A 19,777-nucleotide genomic window follows, 5' to 3' on the forward strand; every position below is an offset into this window, starting at 1 on the left:
GTTGTACCAAAATTTCACCAGTAAAAATCACTGATAGGCTGCACTGGAGATTACTTATAGATTAGTTTTATATAAATTAACTATTCTAGTAGGGAAAAAAAATCTGTTTCCTGAAATAGAATCCCCTGTAAGAAGGAAAATCATTGAATTCCAGGGCTATAAGGAAATTTTTAAAAATCATTTATACAAAGCCTTTGCCTTACACATAAATAAATTGAAGTAAAGAGAAGGGGGCATCACTTGCCAGCGATCATAGGATCATAGTTCATAGATATAGAGCAAATAGGGAAATAAGTGTCCATCAAGGACAATAAGACTACCCTTCCTTTTCCCTCTCCCCCATTTTGAAGACAATGACATTGAGATACAAAGAAGTTAAATGATTTACCCAGGTTTATATATCTAATAAGCATCTGAGGTCATATTGGAGTCTGGAGCTTTCTGTCTCTAAGTTCAGGGCCACATCCATTATGTACAATTCCTTTTATGCAGCTAATTAATGATTAAGCCAAGACTAAAACCTAAGTTTCTAAACTCTAAGTTCATAATTCCTTATAATTTTTCATTATCAGGTTTTTATTTTTTTTTAAATCTACAGTGATATATAAGCTCTCTTTCCCCAATTTGTTTTTAAAGTTCATATAAAAACTAGAAATGGCTTTAGAGATCCTTTAATCTAAAGATTCTAAAGTGGTGTAGCATTCATAGACTTCCCAAAGTGATCCATGGCTAGATTTCAGAGAGTCTATAAACATTAATGGGAAAATAATTATATCTTTATTTTCACTAATATTTTAATTCTCTAATTGAAATTTAGCATTTCTTTTAATTATGATTTTAAAAATTACTCTGAGCAGTTCAAAGGTTTCACCAGCCTGCCAAAGGAATCTATAACATAAAAATGGTTCAGCATCCCTGATTTAGTCAACCCCATTTTACAAATGGGTGTGGAGGAAAAAGGAAACAAAAAAAAAAAAAAAAAAAAAGTCAAGACTTGCTCAAAATCTTGTAGCTAGCTACTGACAGGCAAAGAAGAATCTCCTTCTGGCTTTCACTATACCCCTACTTTCTGCATGGTTACCTCCAAACCTAGACTTTCTATACTTCATTTTATCAAAAAATATAAATACCCCCTCACTGATGAGCAAAGAGTCAGCTCTTTATTTTTATTCCTTTATAGCTTTTATCTACTATGTTCTCACATAAATTCTCCACAAAGCCAATTTAATAAGTTGAAAATCATTGTTAAAATATTTTCCTCTAGTTTTTTTTTTATATTATATGGGTATCAATGAAGAATTCGGTCTACATATAAATATATAAGAAACATATGTAGATATAAATATAGATATACACATGTATACACAAAGATATTCATATACACTTATATATTCCTATGCATACATGTATATAAATACATGTATATATATTATCTGTACTTATATTAAATACCTGTGTATAACTGCATACATGTATCTGTATATGTACATATATATGTGTGTATACACACATATGAAAATATCTTTCTGTATTTCTATAACAAAATAGTCTTTGTTATCAATGACATTAGCACTGCCACATTCGTACTTTTTAATCAAGATCCCCCAATTTGTTAAATGAGGAAGTAAAAATGACCCCAAGAAGACAAAAACAAGAAGGAATAGGTGAGCCAGACCAATTGTACAAAAAGGAAATTAATACAGAAAATAAAAAAATTTTTGACAACTTTGAAGGACTAATTCTTTTCAGAAATACTGAAGGGGTAAAATACTAGGATAAATCATTTTTTAAAAGTGTTATTAAAATGTGATCAAGGATATATATTTAAAAGTATCCATTCATGTGCCTCCTTTCTCATTTTCACAAAGTATCAGAATGACCTATTCATAAATATAAAGTATCCCTGATGAAAAATATAAGAAGGGAACAGATGGGCTTTTTGCAAAGGCAACAGATCACAGATCATAGTTACATCACTGAAAAATGAGAACTCCTAAATAGAACAAAATTGGTTTCAAACTCAAACAGAAATGAGGCCACTGAACTCTATGTAAGAATCCTTATATATGTTGAAATCGAAAATCACATATTATTAGCATTATCTATGTTTTTGTATTTTTATTGAATATGTCCCATTTATTTTTTAATCTAATTCATGCCATATTTGGAAGTAGTTGGCTGTGATGGGTCCCTATATGTTTGATATGCATGAAATAAAACAATTTGAATAGAGATGGCACTGTATATTCATAAGGCAAGCACTCCTATCCCACTATTATTTATGCTATTTTTCATTTAAAATTTCCAAACCATCCAATCTCCCAGCATTGGTGCTTTTTCATCCTTCCTAAGAGTTAGCAAAAAAGAAAAGAAATCTGCAATTGAAAGAGAAAACTTTATATAAAGATTATTCCTCATCCATCAAATATTGATTCAAGGCTTACTATAAGATAAAGTGCTAGGCACACTTGGATCCTTTCTTTGGGAAATTCACAGTTCAATAAACTTTGACTAGCTTATTTAATTTAATAATGCAAGAAACTAAAATGAGGAAACAGTTGAAATAAGGGAAGAGCTTTGGGAAATGTAAAAGTTAAAGAAAATTTAATGACTCCAAGTGCTTGAAAGTCATAAATAAAAACCAAATGGTTCTTTTTCTTACAACATAAATAATACTGAGGAGAGAGGAGGTTTTGTTTTTTGGCTTGTTTTTTTAATAGGTGAATCTATTAGAAATTACAAGGCTAGTTGGCACATAGCTCTTATTGCAGTATCTTTTCTTATATAATCTGTATCTCCGAGGCAACAGAGATGCAGCTATTTTTCATTGTTATCTAGGAGAAAGTAAATTTTCTTTTGCAAAGTAAATTAGATTTTTAGCATTCAGGACTATAATGACTTTACCCCAAGCTAGTGCTTATATTCTTCTTAATATTTTCTTTGCTTTAAATGAGGCAAATGCCAACAAAGCAGTTGGTTCTTATTCTAATCTATAATACCTTAGCAATGTAATTACTGTTCCATATTGGGTTCTATTATTCCAGTTACAGTTAATTAATAGAGTGGGAACTATATATATGCAATTACTAACATTATATCAATGAAAAGTCATCCATTTTAATTATGTCTTATAGGTTGCATTGGTGTTATTCTTGGCATTTTCCCCACTAGCCATAAAAATCCAAAAGAGTATTTTAAATACAGTTACAAATGAAATAGTAGACAACATATATTAAAAGTCCACTGATAAAACATTCACAGTCAAAATGAAAAGCTCTATTCCAAGATACATTCTACTCTTTTTTTCTTACTCAGATTTAGCTAAGCCCTATAGACACAATTTATATAAAAGAGCATGTCAAAAACCAAAAAAAAAAAAAAATAGACGTTAATGTTGAACAGTAGAATTGAGCAGTGGTGATCTGATGGATTATTCAAAACTGGAGCAAAGTTCTGCATATAGGTTAATAAATTATTTGATCTTCAAAAGCTTTAATTCCATGCAGAATTAAGGAATGAATTTATTTGAAGAGAACCAAAGTGCTAACTCTGTTAGCATAATTAAAAAATATATATTGAAGTAGAAAGAAAAAGATGAAGCTACACTCAGGTTTATCTTTACCATTTGAAGAAAGTAGGACCATAAAGATGGCCTTGTGGCACTTAGTAATAATAGTTAATATGTATACAACATTTTAATGCAAAGTCCTTAGGTTAACAATGTCTTCTCATTTGATTCTCACAATCACTTAATCAGGGTAAGTCATATTATCATTCCTATTGAATGAAGAAAATTGAGGCTGAAGGTTAAATGACCTGCCCAAGGCCAAAGAGATAATTTGTGGCAAGATTTGAAATTCAATCTTTCTAACTACAAATATAGAACTCTATCCCATATGCCTTCTTAGTGCCAACAAACTTATTCTATAGAATATGAAGTCTATCTAAACTCCTGATTATACCCCTTCCTTTTTGAGGTGATGCAACTTTCTCTGTTGGGCAAATCAGATCATATACTACCAACTATCATGTAAAGTAAGCCAATTTGTGTACCCCTGTGGATTCCCATCTTTTAATATATTTTTATAAATGTGCCCTCAATTGAAGTCATTTTCTAGTACCTCATAGTGGCATGGAGGTGACCCAGGGTACTTAAAGCATAATGCTTGGCATGTAGAAGATTCTGAAAAAATGCTCAGTGACTGATTTGCTATTGCCTTTGCCAATGGATTGCAAGCTCTGTCAGCACATAACAAATTGGAAAGTTTGGGTATGAGACTATTGATGAACTATTTGTCTCTTAGGACCAATCTAGCTAACTTTGAAGAGATTTATCACCCCATTAGTCCTGGTTAATGAACTTTATGCCATAATCACTCAAAGAAAAAGCAAGAAAAGTCATCCATATCAACTGAGGGAAATATCTGTGCTAATAAAGCTTTGTTAAAAGTAAGCAAGCAGTGTGTAGGTGGATTAAGCACCTAACTGAAATTCAAAAGTAACAGTCAAGTGTTTACTGAAATTCTCATGAAAGACATACTAAAGCTATGACTTTTATTTACTTTCTTAATAACTGAATTAGTCTCAGGTGATAATGTAGAAATAGACTTTAAAAATAGCCTAAGAAAGGAAATAAATTTATTGTATTTTTTTAACTAAAGGGTCAGTCTCTACCACATTGATTATAGATCTATTAAGCCATTTATTTGGCAGCAAGAAAAATAAGATATCAAAGACTAGGCTTGTGAACATGCTGTCATATTCAATAATTAATAATTTTAAAGCAAGATTATGTCCAAGATCAAATATATCAGCACTTCAACAGATTCCCATCTTTTAAGTGTTGATATATCTCCATCCCATTCACTCTTTTCAACCTGCAAGATTCTTGTACATATCTTCTCATAAAACTTCTCAAGGCCCATTACTCAAGGCCTATTGAACTCTTAATATTCCATGTAAGTGAGTGCATCTTTGGGGCTCTCCCTCTATTATCCTTCACTCTTACCAGATTCATCTCCACTTTGATCATGCTGTTCTTTACTACTTCTTATGTACAAGCCATTGTTGAAAATACTTCCCTTTACTGATATGCATGATGACCCTCTCCATTGTCCTTCAAGTTACTGATAATTTTAACTCTTCAGAGATTGTTGTATCCCATGCCACATCAGGGGGAAAACATTGGTTATTTCCAAAAAATGAGTTTTTGTTTCAGGGAATGCCAATACTAAAAGTTTTCACTGTCTCACTGCTAGCATACTTACAATTTAGTTTCCAATATCACTGCTATAATGAAACTGACTTCTCTAAGGCTAACAGAAATCTCTCTATAGCCTCTTCTTAGTCCTCATTTCCTGCAGTATTTCCACAATTTTTCACGTATCAACCATCAGTTTTCCTGGATACTATCTCCTTCTCCAGATTAGTTCATTTACCTGCTGTACTAACTTAATGTCTCTTGGTTCACTTCTTCCTTCTCTCACTGATCCATCTCAAACTCCTTTGCTGGATTAGATCAATAGCCACCTCTTGACCATGAGGAGCCCCCCAAAACTGTTCTGGGATCTCTTCCTTTCTCCCTCCACAACTCTTCCCTTGAATACCTCATCTTCTCCTGTGGTTTCAATTATCATTTCTATGTAGTTGACAATACTGGATATGCAGCTGAAGCTCTTTTCAAACATTTCTTCTTTCCTACATTGCTGCCTCCATACTTGATATCTTTATCTAGATATTACTTTGACATCTCAAATTCAACATCTCTAAAACAGAATTAATCACTCCCTTAATCATTAAAATCAACTATTTGTCATTTTCTAATGATTGTGCCTCCATAGTTCTCACATTTGTTCTTCCCTCTTTACTTATACACATGGTTCTAGTTCATATTCTATCCTCATCACTCTTCAATGGAGTGATATTATAGCATCCTAAGTCATCTTGTTGCTTCCAATTTCTTGCCTTTCCCATTTTCTATCAACCAAAAATACTCTTCCTAAGGCATAGGTTTTATCATACCACTCTCCTTTATACAATAGTAGCAACAACAACTTATGTTGACTCCCTCTTTCTTTGGAAATAAATAGAAATGTCTGATCTGACATAAGAACTCCTATAATATACCCCCAATCCACATTCACAGTCTTATTTCACATCATACATTCTGTTTTTTTAACTCAACTGAGCAGTTATCTGCTTCTTGAACTGAACATTAAATCTTCTACTTACATGCATTTACACATACTCTTCACAGGTCTAAAATATATTCTTTCTTAATCTCCACTTCTCAATACTTATCTTCCTTGAAGATTGAACTCAATTGTCACTTTTTCCATAAAGCCTTCCCTGATCCTCCAATAAAAATTATTTTTATTTATTATTAGTAAGAGCTGGACCTGGAAGCAAGAGGACTCATCATCATGAGTTCAAAACAGGTCTCAGATATCTAGCTATATCACCCTGACTACTCTAAATCTATTTGTCTCAGTTTCCTCATCTGCAAAATGAGCCAGAGAAGTAAATGGCAAAACATTCCAGCATCTTTGTCAAAAAAAAAGTCAGACATGATTGAAAACAACTAAACAACTACAACATGTACTCAATACTGTGTTAAGTGCCTCACAAATATTATTTCATTTGATCCTCACATCCTGAGAAAATGTTATTATTAATATTCCCATTTTACATATGAATAAAGTTAAGGCAGAGGTTGTGACTTGTCTACAGTAGTGTTTGAAAACAGATTTTGGCTCAAATCTTCCTGATTAAATTGTGTCACCTAGCTTCCTACCCTGCCCTTATATATTCATTAGTGATCACTTCTTTAAAAAATTATTTTGCATTTACTATATGTATACCTTTTCTATCCCCTTAATAGAATTAAAGCTTCGTGGGAAATAAAGACTTTCATTTTTTGCCATTGTATCCCCAGAATCTAGCCCAGACTTATAAATAATAGGTGCTAATAAATGTATCCCCTTCAAACTTCACTATTTCTACTGAGGACACCACAATCATCCTTGTCACTCAAATTCATCCTTGTAGTCATCTTTAATTCTTCCCTCACTAAGTTAGCAATTAGGTTATATATTTAAAGAAGTATCTAGGCATTGTGCCCTGACTTAAATAGGAAATAGAGAATATGCACACTAGTTGAGGAAATTATAGAATGATCCCAAGCTTCCTCAATTCATTAAGTACCAACTTTGATTATTTCCCTAGTTTAGATATACATCTCATTTTAAGTCATCGCTTTCCAACAGCTTCCTAATTGGATTTCTTGCTTCCACTCTGTCCCCTAACCAAATCACCCTCCACATTGCAGCTAGATTGACATTCCTAAAACACAAATGTAACCAAAGTACCCTACTACTCAAAAATCTTCCATGGATCTCTATTGCTTCTAGATACAATACAAACTCTTAAACTAGACACTTAAGGTCCTCAGCAACATGCTCCCACTCTACCTTTCCAATATTTTTTCATTTACTTCTCTTCACGCACTTGATGTTTCAGTCAAATGACTATTGCATTCTCCACAAAGCTAACAAATTTCTGTAAACCACAAGTCTGACCTTGATCAAGAACCTTCAGCGCCTCCTTATTATCTTTATAGTAAAAGAAAAATTCATCCATTTGGCATTCTATGCCCTTCTCAGTTTAGATAAAGCCTATGTTTACAATTTCATTTCATAATTTTATTCTTTATACATATTACATTTCAGATAAACTAAGCATCTTAATTCCTACCTCCACATCTTCCCCCAAATGGTGGCCCTATGTCTGAAATATAATCCTTCCTCATCTTTATCTCAAAGAATTCTTCATAACTATCAAAATACAACTAAAATGCCACCGCCTTTATGGAGCCATTGCTAATTTCTTCATTCCCTCTAGCTGTTAGAGTTCACTCATTCTTAAACATATTTTTTTATCACTTTGGACATAACTTGTATCCACTTATTTTCATATATATTGTATTCCTCTTGAAGGAAGGCAATTTTTTTGTTTTTGTCTATGTCCCCCATACCAACACAGAGTAGCCCATGTAATGAAGACTTGTTGAATTAAATTGAAGAAGGTTGGAATCATCTTGCAATTTTCATAAAGGGTATGCTATTCTCTCCATTCTGTTTAATTCAGGGCCCAACTCAATGTCCCCATGACCTCGATTACTAATTTAGTGAACTGCCAAAAAAAAATACTACAAGCAAAATTCAAAACAGTAAATATTATTCACCTAATTGTTTTTTTCTGCATGTATTAAGTTGATCTCTTTTGAATGGTCATGGATCTTATAGAAAAAAAACCCTGATAAATATTGGATTTAGTGCAATCTGTAAACAGGAGCTATAGGGATAATCTCACCAGGCAGGGAAGTTCCCTTCCAATTAGATTTTCAATACAAGACATTCTCCAGAACACTTTAAAAAAAAAAAAAGGCACATACGATGTGCTTTCTTGATGATAATAAGATGATTACTAGACAAAGATACCCACAATCAAAACAAGTTAAAAAGAAAAAGAAACAACTTAGGTCCATCAAAGCTAATGAAGTCCAAGGTAAGTGAGTGCCACAATGGATAGAATGCTAGATCTAAAGAAATTAAAGACAAATTCAAATCTGTCCTCAAACACAGCTAATGCAAATCACTTAGGCAAGTCACCAGACTTTAGTTTCCTCAATTATAAAATAGGGATAACAAGAACACTCACCTTCCAGGATTGTTGTGAGGATAAAATGAGAATATTGTAAAGTGATTTACAAAACTTAAGGCACCATATAAATGCTATCTATTAATTTGAGCTTTACAGACCAGTATCTCAGAAAATTTTCCACAAGGCAAACCTTACATGGTAAATTTTTCTCATCTTTAAAGAAGAGGCATTAGCACTCTCCAAAGATCTTTTGTGCAATGAAATAACTTGCCTGTGTAGAAAAGAAATTCTGCAACTCCAAACTGCTGCAGAGAACAAAAAGATATCACAAAAACACTTCTGATTTTTACCATAGTTAAATAAGGTCTAATTATGTCCATGCATTTTATAGCTGAAGAATATAGATGAAGCTGATTCAGTAACTTGGACAGCACTCTTTTCTGAAAAGAGACTTTAAGGGAATGTCAAATGAAGGCTTATGTCCTGAATTTGCTTTAAAAGGCACACACACACACAGTTTCAAAAATTTCTTCCTCTACTTAATCAGGATGACCAATTGAGATTTATAAAGTATATAAGGCCTTCTATTCTTTTATTTCTACAAATGCCAAAAAGTAAAATTATTTTCTTCAAGTCATGCAAGTAGTAGCAAAGGTGAAATTTGAACCCATTCCTTCTATTATATCAAATGTAGCAATTTCCCCAAATACCATATAATTACCATACCAGTGAAAATGGCACAATGGGAATCAAGAGAAAGTATCTTTATTGTTGTCTATCATCTTCCTGAAGATATGCCCTACATAAGCTGTAGTCTCCACTCTTACCCAATTTTTCTAATGGAAAGTAGATGTAATTTTTCCTCTTAGCAACTAAAGCCATTTCATTTTCTTTTGGATATATGTGTTCTCTAACTGATTAATGTGTGTGAGTCACTATTATTGTTATTGCTTCCCAATAAAATGTAGTTAACTGACTGAGTTAATTTGCTACTTTGATGAGTCATGATTTATATACTATCTGTGAAATAAAAATTCCCCACAGTGTTTAATATATCCCTAATTTTGAATTATTATAAGATCCTATTTTCAAAGGAAGATCTCATAAGTTGTTAAGTATAAACTAACAAAACATACTATTACCAAAATTAGAGGTTAGCATTTATTATGCTATCAAAATGTATTCATGAAGGGAGATCCTGTTACTAATTTTCCTTGTCATTGTGTGAAAGAACTATGTCATTTTAGGCAATTCATTTTATCTAGTGACTCATCTTCTTCATCTCTAAAAGAAGAAAGTTGAACCAGATATACATGGAAGCAGGACTAGCTACCCAAATATCCTGGGAACAGTAGCATCCTCCTAGGGCATTTGCTTAATGTCATCAATGGGATCCATCCTTGTGGAAATGATTCACTGTCTCTGCCATTGCTAGGCATAACCAATTCCCCCTAACAAGCAGTCAAGCCAGTCTAATTGAAGCAGAAAGGCATTGAGTCAGAAAGAGACTATAACAGGCAGGCTAAAACATTGTCCTCATGTCAACCACTACCTCCCCAAAGACTGAAGAGCACCCCACAAACCCCAGTATACTAGGGAAGTCAATAAGATCCAGGGACTCACAAAAGATATTGGTCTAACAAGCCATATGAAAAAAAAATCTACCATTTCCTATCCTAACCCCATATATACCATCCCAAACCAATCATATACCAGAAGAATAAGCCACATGTCAACTGACTCTTGCAAATAAGTGTTCTAATCCCTGCTTCCTCCTACTGAATATCTAGAAAATAAAGATTTTAATAAAATCCTTGGTGCTGTCAAATAGTTCAATATAAGAAACAAACATGGTTTCATCATTGGAAACAAAGGATACGTTATCTTTCTTGCCAATGCATCTTATGACTTCCCAGAATTTTCCATTTGTCCTACATGTACACCATCTTATATGCTGTCACTTCTCATTAGAATTTAACTCCCTTGAGAAGTGACTACTTTGCTGTTTGATTTAAATCTTTAGAGCTTCACACAGTGAATTATACAAAGCAAAGCACTTTTTTATTTGTGTAGTCATTTATTCATTCAATATTCCCTTCTAAATCTAAATCTAAACATATTTACTGTTGGGCTAGATGTTGATACATGAGCATATTTCACATCGGCTACAATAATTATCGCAATCCCTACAGGTGTTAAAGTATTTAGCTGACTGGCCACACTACACGGAGGTAACATTAAATGATCTCCAGCTATACTATGAGCCCTGGGTTTCATTTTCCATTTTACAATCGGAGGTTTAACAGGAATTGTGCTCTCCAACTCATCCCTGGATATTGTTCTTCACAACACATACTATGTAGTAGCTCACTTCCACTATGTGCTATCTATAGGTGTCATCCTGAGTTTAAATTATTGATATTATAAATACTCAAATGTATTCATGATGTTGACCATATCGGTTTTCTTTCCAATGTGTATATCTATTCATGTGACTCTTATTCATGCCATCCCATAAATTTGGCACAGTGGATCCACCCAGTGATGATGGGTACTTTCTTTACTGATCCTTGATATCATAAGGATGCCAATAGATCACGTTGATTTATCCATAGATTTTAAATCACTTGTCATGTAAATAAGCATATTTTCTATAGTGGTGTCTTAAAATCCATTTCTCCTTTACAGTTAGCTCCTTTTTTATATAGCCCTTTTTATTTGCACCATCTCTCAAGTCACTCCATTTATAGGGTGGGTACACACACACACACACACACACACACACATATATATTATACTTGCAATATGTTGCATCTTGTTCACACCCAGCATGTACCTCTTTATTGCTTTATAGGTAATCCTTATTTTCAACTCTTCAGAGATAAGTGTGTGTTCTATGAATTACAGATATGCATTGAAATAATATTGGTATTTAAAAATAGGTCTTTAATTCCAGGAAGAAATTTGTGGATTATTGAAAGAACTTCAAAATTTCCCAAAGGCAATCCAATATCTTCTCCCCTCTGTTCTGGAGTCAACTTATTAATTGTTTTTAGTATCTGTCTGAGTTTATAGAGAGAGATGGTAAGATAGAATTGTATATAATTTATATGTGTACATGGGATCATTAAATTTGTTAAGTTGACCATACAACTGCATGTCATAATCTAGTTGGGATCCACATAGAACATCTTCCCAGACACTCTGGGGAACCATATGGCTCACTGTTTTAAATATATCTTAATAATGAGAGAATTACTGAAACAAAATTGGCTAAGAGCAAAATAGGGCTAAATAAAGTAGGTCCAACAAAGTTATAAGATGAGCCTAGACTCTCAGACAAGAATCTATTAGAATTCTCCATAGGGCATCATTTCTATAATTTTTTTTCTATCCTTAAATAACCTAATCATCTTCAGTGTACTTAAATAACTTGCCTCAACAATGGATATTCTTTATCTACTTGGTCCTTCCTCTATGAGCAGCTGGTCCATAGTTATTTTTGAGTGGTTATGGATCTTACCTAGGAAACTATGCAATGTTCAAATATCTAATGCAATCAAAATAGTATAATCTACAAACAGAAACACACAGAGCAATCTATTATCCTCAAGTAATCTGTCTTTAACTTGGAATATATAATGAATTCCCTCTAAAAAGGTGACAAAAAACTTTTGAATATTTTTCCTTTTTATGCTTTACTTTGCATTAATTATTAAAGGTTGAGATAAAATGAGCTTATTTGTTGTATCTGTCAAAGAATATGTATAATTTTCACATATAAGTAAGAGATACTTTGTAAGAAGTGAGCCTTTCAGACAACTTCTTATTCTAATCAATCATTTGAATAATTGATAAAGGATGAACAAAGCAGGATTTTCTATTCTCTGTGTCTTTTAGTAAGATATGTTAGTAAAAATATGGACTACTATCAAATATTACCTGTAGAAGTTTTTCTTCCCTAACGATGTTTTCATCCATCTTATTGACTTAATGCACCTGTGGATTAAAAGTTCATTACATTTTTTTTCCATAACTTTAGTAAACTTGTCTCTTTAGATACCTTGGGAATTGATGTTTTCCTAGAAATTGTGTCAGTCCTGGACATAATTCCCTTTTCATATAATTAGTCAAGGCCAACAGTTTATCTCATCTTTTTTCTATGTGGTGACTGTGCTTCTTCCTCTGTTGGAATGTAAAGTCCAAATGATATGGCTTTGTTGTTCTCAATACTGAAAAGATTTTGTATAAATAGTGTCATAGATTATTTCCATCTTTTTTTTTCTGTTTATTCTTCTTTCAGTTTCATTTTCAAATGTTTCCCTTAGGGTGAATTTCTTTAGTTTAGTTTCTCACAAAGCTTTCTTTAAACTAATTGTTCCCTCTACTTCCCTCTGTTTTATGAGGCAATTCTACTTATAATTTTTTTCCCACAAGTCTTCTATGTAGAATTTTGCAAACAAGTTTATATACTAAAATCATATTGCCTTTGGCAACCTTTGCCCTTGTTGGACAAGTTACTAAAGAGTTTACCAACAAAAGACATTAGTAGATTCTTTTGATAATATAGTAATTGATTTATATTACCCAAGTTTCTAAGTGAAATTATATTATTGTAATCTGTGTTAATGTACTTTCCTCTATCCATATCTCATTTTTCAAGATTAGTAACTTGCTTAAAAAGACCAAGTTGGAATTTTTCCAATCACATGCAATATCTATTTCTTAATTTTATTCTAATGTTAATTCATTTTCATCTTTGTTATAACCAGATTGGCAATTTCATTGTACACATATGATTTAGAAATGATTTCCATAACAATAACAAATCATTTCCTATCTGTTAAATATAATCAATATCGTGTTTTGTTACTTTGATTTCCATGTCCAACCCATTCCAATTATTTTCTCAAAAAATTATTCATAATGTTTATTATATATTATCATCTATATGTCTTAGACATTCCTTTCTTATTCCTAAGAGATAACTGTATTTTCCCACTATCCTTGCTTTTCATTGAAATCATGGAATATCAAGCATGTGCCAATTTAATTTATAGGCGTTTATTAAATTCCTTGTAGAATTTCTCTTCCCCTTCTATAATAAATTTTGGTGAATGTGTTATATTATTCCAGATTGATTGTTTTACAAATATTAATCATTATTTCTGTTCTTCAAGATGGTTCTTCTATGAAATGGTATTTTTGTTATCTTTGGATAAAATAAATATGAGATAATAACCACTCTGCCAATTCTTTTATTTGTTTTTCCAAACAGAGCTTTTAAGTCATCTTCTTAGCTGCAACTTCCTTTTATCTTCTGATGTCACTTACAAAATGTCAAGATTAATATTATTTAGTTTTTCTACTTGATAGTTCTTAGCCTTCTTATGGATGCCTATGGCATCTAGACAAGCCTATGGGACCCTTTTTCAGAATAGACATTGGTCATGGAATGATGAAGCAAATTATGACATAAAAATGTAATGAAATACTATTATACTATAAGAAATGAGGGGAAATATGACTTCAAAGAGATAAGAAATGATTGATATGAACAGATGCAGAGCAAAGTGATAAGAACCATATTATTAAAAATGAAAGGATAACCAAGAAAATCAATTAAATTTAAAAAGTTTGAAAAAAATGAATAATTCTCAAACCCCAAGTTAAAAACTGTAGCTATAGCAGTATATCTACTCTATATGAAAATTAGATTACACTAATTTGTAATTTAATATTCATGTATCCTGTTTTTTCCCCCTGAGGTAGTTGGGGTTAAGTGACTTGCCTAGGGTCACACAGCTAGGAAGTGTTAAGTATCTGAAGCTAAATTTGAACTCGGATTCTCCTGACTTCAGGGCTGGTGCTCTATCCACTATATCACCTAGCTGCCCTTGTAATTTAATATTTATAAATAGTTCACAATTGTGTGATTCTGAGAAACTTCTGTTATCTTTTTTGCCACTCTGCTTCTATTACTATAGAAGCAAAAAGTAGTCACACAGAACTAAGGGATATTTTGTTTTTTTCTTTGTTTCCTATGTTGCTGTAGTCAAGAAATTCATTAATAAGTGGTCAGCCTATTTGTTAGTTATTTGTGTAAAAAATGTATAATGTTTTGGAAAAGCAAGGTTCTATCAAAATTTTTTTCTAAGGGTTTAAATGGGGATTTAAACTTACATGTATCTCATACATTTATATTTCAAAAGATTTTAGAGGAAAAAAGAACAATGATGGATGCCTAATCCAGGGCTTTTGCAATTTGCTTCAGGAGAGATCGAAAAACAAACTGATTATTTGGTATTCTATAGAAGGAAAATGGAGCTGTTTGAATCTTTATTAATTTATTAATTTCCACTCATTTATTTTCTTGCAGAATTTTGGCATCATTCTAATCCAACCATCTCATTTTATATTTAACCCACAAAGGTTAAATGATTTGCCCAAGATCAATAGATACTAACTGAAAGAGCTGACATTCAAACCAAAGTTCTCTTACTCCAAATCCACTTCCCTTTTTTGTGAGTGCATACTAATTCTCTGTACTTTAATGAAAAAATATATTTCTTCTATTATAAGAAAATATTCCATATTCAGTAGGAATATGCAAAAGTTGGATTTCCTTTGCAAACAGATCATTTTATAGAAAAAAATTAGATCAATTTTTGTGGAGGTAAATTTTTAATCATACACAATACTCAATGTGTTAATAGTCATTAACAGAAAGAAAAGAAAGAAAACAGATCATTCCAGTAATAAAGCATATATATATTATGTATTATATTATATATTATTAATTAATTATTTTGTCATATTATATTATAATATATTATAAATTATTGCATTGTTAATATATTATGATTAATTAATATTATATATTATATACATATGTCATATATGTATATACATATATATACAAGGAGCATAATAATGTGTCATAATAGAGATACAGAAAGTTATGGAATAAAAAGCAAAAGGATTTAAATCATAACTCTGATTGTTTACTATTGTGTAACTCTAGGTAAGACATTCATTCTAATGCTCAGCTACTATGATATGTAGAGTTGTGGAGTTATGAAGGAATCTGACCATCTGCAAAGCAATTACTAAATACTAATTGTCCTTTGGGGGGCTAGGAGCTAAGTGCCAGAGTGCCCAGGCTGGAGTCAGGAAGACTCTTCTTCCTCAGTTCAAATGTGATCTCAAACACTTGCTAGCTGCATGACCCAGGGCAAGTGACTTAACTCTGTTTACCTCAGTTCCTCTTCTGTAGCTGGAGAAGGAAATGCCAAACAACTCTATTATCTTTGCCAAGAAAACCCTCTTGAACAAACTTTCTAGACATTCAACTAGTTACAAATCCACCTAACTATATTTGACTAATCAGTTTATCATTCTCTCAACAGCAGCATTAGATTTCATGAAACATTTTATAAAAACTTAGGTCAGACAGATGGCTTGGTATTAAAGTTAAAGAGCCAGTCTGTGAGTTAGAAAGACCTGCATTTGTCAAGTTCAGCCTCAGAGACACACTGCATATTTGACTCTGTAGAAATCATTTAATGAGCATTTATTAGTCACTTAATTGGTGTACCAGGGGATAGAGGACTTGAGTTTGGAATCAGGAAGATTCATCTTCACGAGTTCAAATCTGGCCTCAGACACTTCTTAGCTGTGTGATACTGAGCAAGTCATTTCACCTTTTTTGCCTGTTTCCTAATATGTAAAATGGGTTGAAGAAAGAAATGCAAATCACTTTAGTATGTTTGCCAAGAAAACCTCAAAAGGATGACAGAGTCAAACAGGCGTGAAAACAATTTAATAACAACAAAGTCACTTAAATCTCTTGATCCAGGCAACTCTATATATAATTGGAAGAATAAGTGCTGATTTGCATTCACAGAGGGAAGTTACTTACTGGAAACTACACCAATGAAATTAAAAATGTAGACCAAAAAAAAATTAGCCACACTACATGAGCAACATTCTCCTGGTGTATCAGTTTAGTAATCTCATAACAGAAAAAAATAAGGTTAATCTGCCATGATTTATCTTTGGTAAAGTTACATTAACTCTTTTTGATCATAAGATTTTTTTCTAGACATTCAAGAACCATTTATTTAATAATGCATTGTAGAATTTTTGCCAAAAAAGACAAGCCCACTGGCCTATATCATTCATAATAGTATCCTGTTAAAATAAATAAGCAAAACTATGAGGAAAAGATTTTTATTTGAAAAGAAAATCCGAGTGGGCAAAGAAGAATCCTGACCTGAGTTAGGAAGTTGAAGAATAGAAGAATGTCATATAGAAGAGGAAGGAAAGAAAGTCCACTAAAGCTGATAAACTTAAAAAAAATTTTTTTTTGAATCTTGACCTCAAGAGGACAATGGACACTTGAGGGAGGAAGCAGGTTCTTGTCCTCCAAATAGTGAATATAAGTGTTGTCACATGGTAAAAATCATATGGTAAAGTCAAAAGAGATTAATGGTGGTTGGGGACTCCCCTGCTGAAGAAGCCATTCTTAACCTGATATTAAAGAGGTCTGTTATCTTTCTAGGAAATTATATACAGCTATGACAGAATGTCCCAAAACTTTTCAAAATGGATGATATCTACTCACTTCTTTTATGTGTGCTCATATGAGCACAAATGATATTGTCAGAAGAAATCTAGAAAGAAAAAAAAACATTTTTGCTGCCAGAAGAAATCTAGAAAAGAAAAAAGAACCATTTCCCACAAGCCATATATTTTATTTTAGAAGCACAGAAATGACACTTTGAAGGCTTGATAAAAACAAATGAAGTGGCAGGTACATCTTTCCCCTTAGAGGAAAGGTAGAGATGTTTAACTCACTATTCATTCATTCCTCTTCAACAGCTCTTTGGTATTGAGAAGCTCTATTGAGCAAGCCTCATGGTATGAGCAATAACAATCCACCACTCAGGACTGAGGGTCATTAGTAAGAGTGAGGACAAGATAGGAGTAAGTAATGGAGGAATTCATTAGGGGTTCAACAAGAAATTAATTTAAAATATTACCAGGCAGCAGTAGCAAGAAAAGCCCACTTGATACTGAGCAGAAACTATATATCTTTTATATTGTTCTTCTCCCTTAAATAACTATGAGGTAGAATTGAAATATGTGCATGTTTCTACATGCAAAATAAAGCTCATTATATAAGATATATATATTCCACATCTATATAACATATAACATATTTTATATATGTATATAAATATATAAATAAATATATATATAAATATGTAAAAATATAAATAAATATATAAATATGTATATAAATAAATTTAAATAAAAAATAATTCATTTGTGAATTTCTTAAGTAGAATTCTATATACTCTTTTCATTTTAAAAACAAATGTGTGAAATATTCCACGCATCTCCTCAAAACATACACAACACTCTAAAAATGATATGATTTTTCTCTTAGCCATATAGTCTTTCATTATCTCAACAATTGCAGGATTTTTCCCCCTATTAATGACCCTTCTGAACATTTTTCTATTTGCTTCTGTTGAACATAATAATAACAGCTGGCATAAATGTAGCACTTAAAGGTTTATATAGTTTTTCTCATTTGTTACTCACCTGTGAGGAAGATGCTGAATACATTATTCCCATTATCCCATTTTACAGATAGGGAAACTAAAGCTGAAAGAGATTTCTTTCCTAGAGATAACTCTGACAGCTGTCAGAAATATGAGTCAAATTCAAATCTTTCTGACTCCAGTCTAGCAATCTGACCACTACACCATGAAAATTCAGTTCTCTCATTTTTCATTTTCAACATATCATAGAAATGAAAAAGATTTTTAAAATCATCCAGTCCAACCCTGTTTTTCTCTTTTAGCATATGAGACAAGGAGGGATTAAGTCACTTGTCTATTATTATACAGAGCATAATAAAAAAGTCAAGATGAACTCAGGCTCTGTGATTCAAAACCCAGCATCCTTCCCACTGCACCACACTGCCTCCTACTTTAGAAAGCATTTTCTTCAAGTGACAAAGACCATGATAATCAAATGCAGAGGGTGGTTGAAACGGTACCTGTGAAGTCCCCATTGTGTCTGAGGAGGATAAGCACCAGGTATGGGCTTTCACCAGCAGCGGCAGTAGGTGGCCTTGTAGTACTTACAGCAGTGCTTCAGAGGATGAGAAACCCTAAGATGAGGAATGGATAGAAATGGGGAAAATGATAAAAGAAAAAAAAAGATAAACATCCACCCCAAGGGGAAAAAAAAAAAACATGTGGAAATAAGAAAACAAAACCAAAAGCAGTGTCCAAGCAAGAGTTAATTTCACTAAGCACAGAAATTTGACATGGATTAGGTGGTTAGAATGAATAATTAGGCATCAAAGATGACCCCAAGATTGAGGATATTATATAATGTATAAATTGTATACATTATATAATAAGTAATCACATGGTATATAAAGTATGATGTGCCATCTCAAAAATTATCCCAAAGTAATCCTATAATTTCAATACTGAAAAAGACCTTAGAGTTCACTTAGCATAATTCTATTTTACGGTCCAGGAAACTGAGGCCAAAATAAATAAAAATGAACTATCCAATATAAGAATAATAGTCATCATGTATATAATGCTGAGGGACTTAAATAGCCACCCATGACCTTTCAAATATATATTTTTTAATGATTTAATTTTAATACCATTGATTTCCTTTATAATCCTATATACTTATTTTATGCATTTTAAAATATTATTCTTAAAAATGAGTCCACCAGATCTTTAGAGAGATCCAAGAAAACAAAACAAACAAAAAAAAAGTTAAGAATCCTTGCTATAGAATTTCAGAGTATGCAGAGCTTTTTATATATCTTATCTCATTTGACCTTTCACAATAAGTCTGACAGATAAAGGAACAACAAGAGGCAATATTCCCATTCTCCATATGAGGAAATTGAGAAATAGAGTAAGTAAATTGAAATTTTACTTTATGAAAAAGTAAAATTAAAAAGTTTTTAAACTTTTATACTCTATATCTAGCACTTTCCATAACACCATACTGCTGTGCTTAAATAGTAGGCAAAAGAGCCTTTTAATTTCAAGTCCAGGATTCTTTTCAC

Source organism: Sarcophilus harrisii, chromosome 2 (assembly GCF_902635505.1).
Source record: "Sarcophilus harrisii chromosome 2, mSarHar1.11, whole genome shotgun sequence".
In the NCBI taxonomy this organism is placed as follows: domain Eukaryota; kingdom Metazoa; phylum Chordata; class Mammalia; order Dasyuromorphia; family Dasyuridae; genus Sarcophilus; species Sarcophilus harrisii.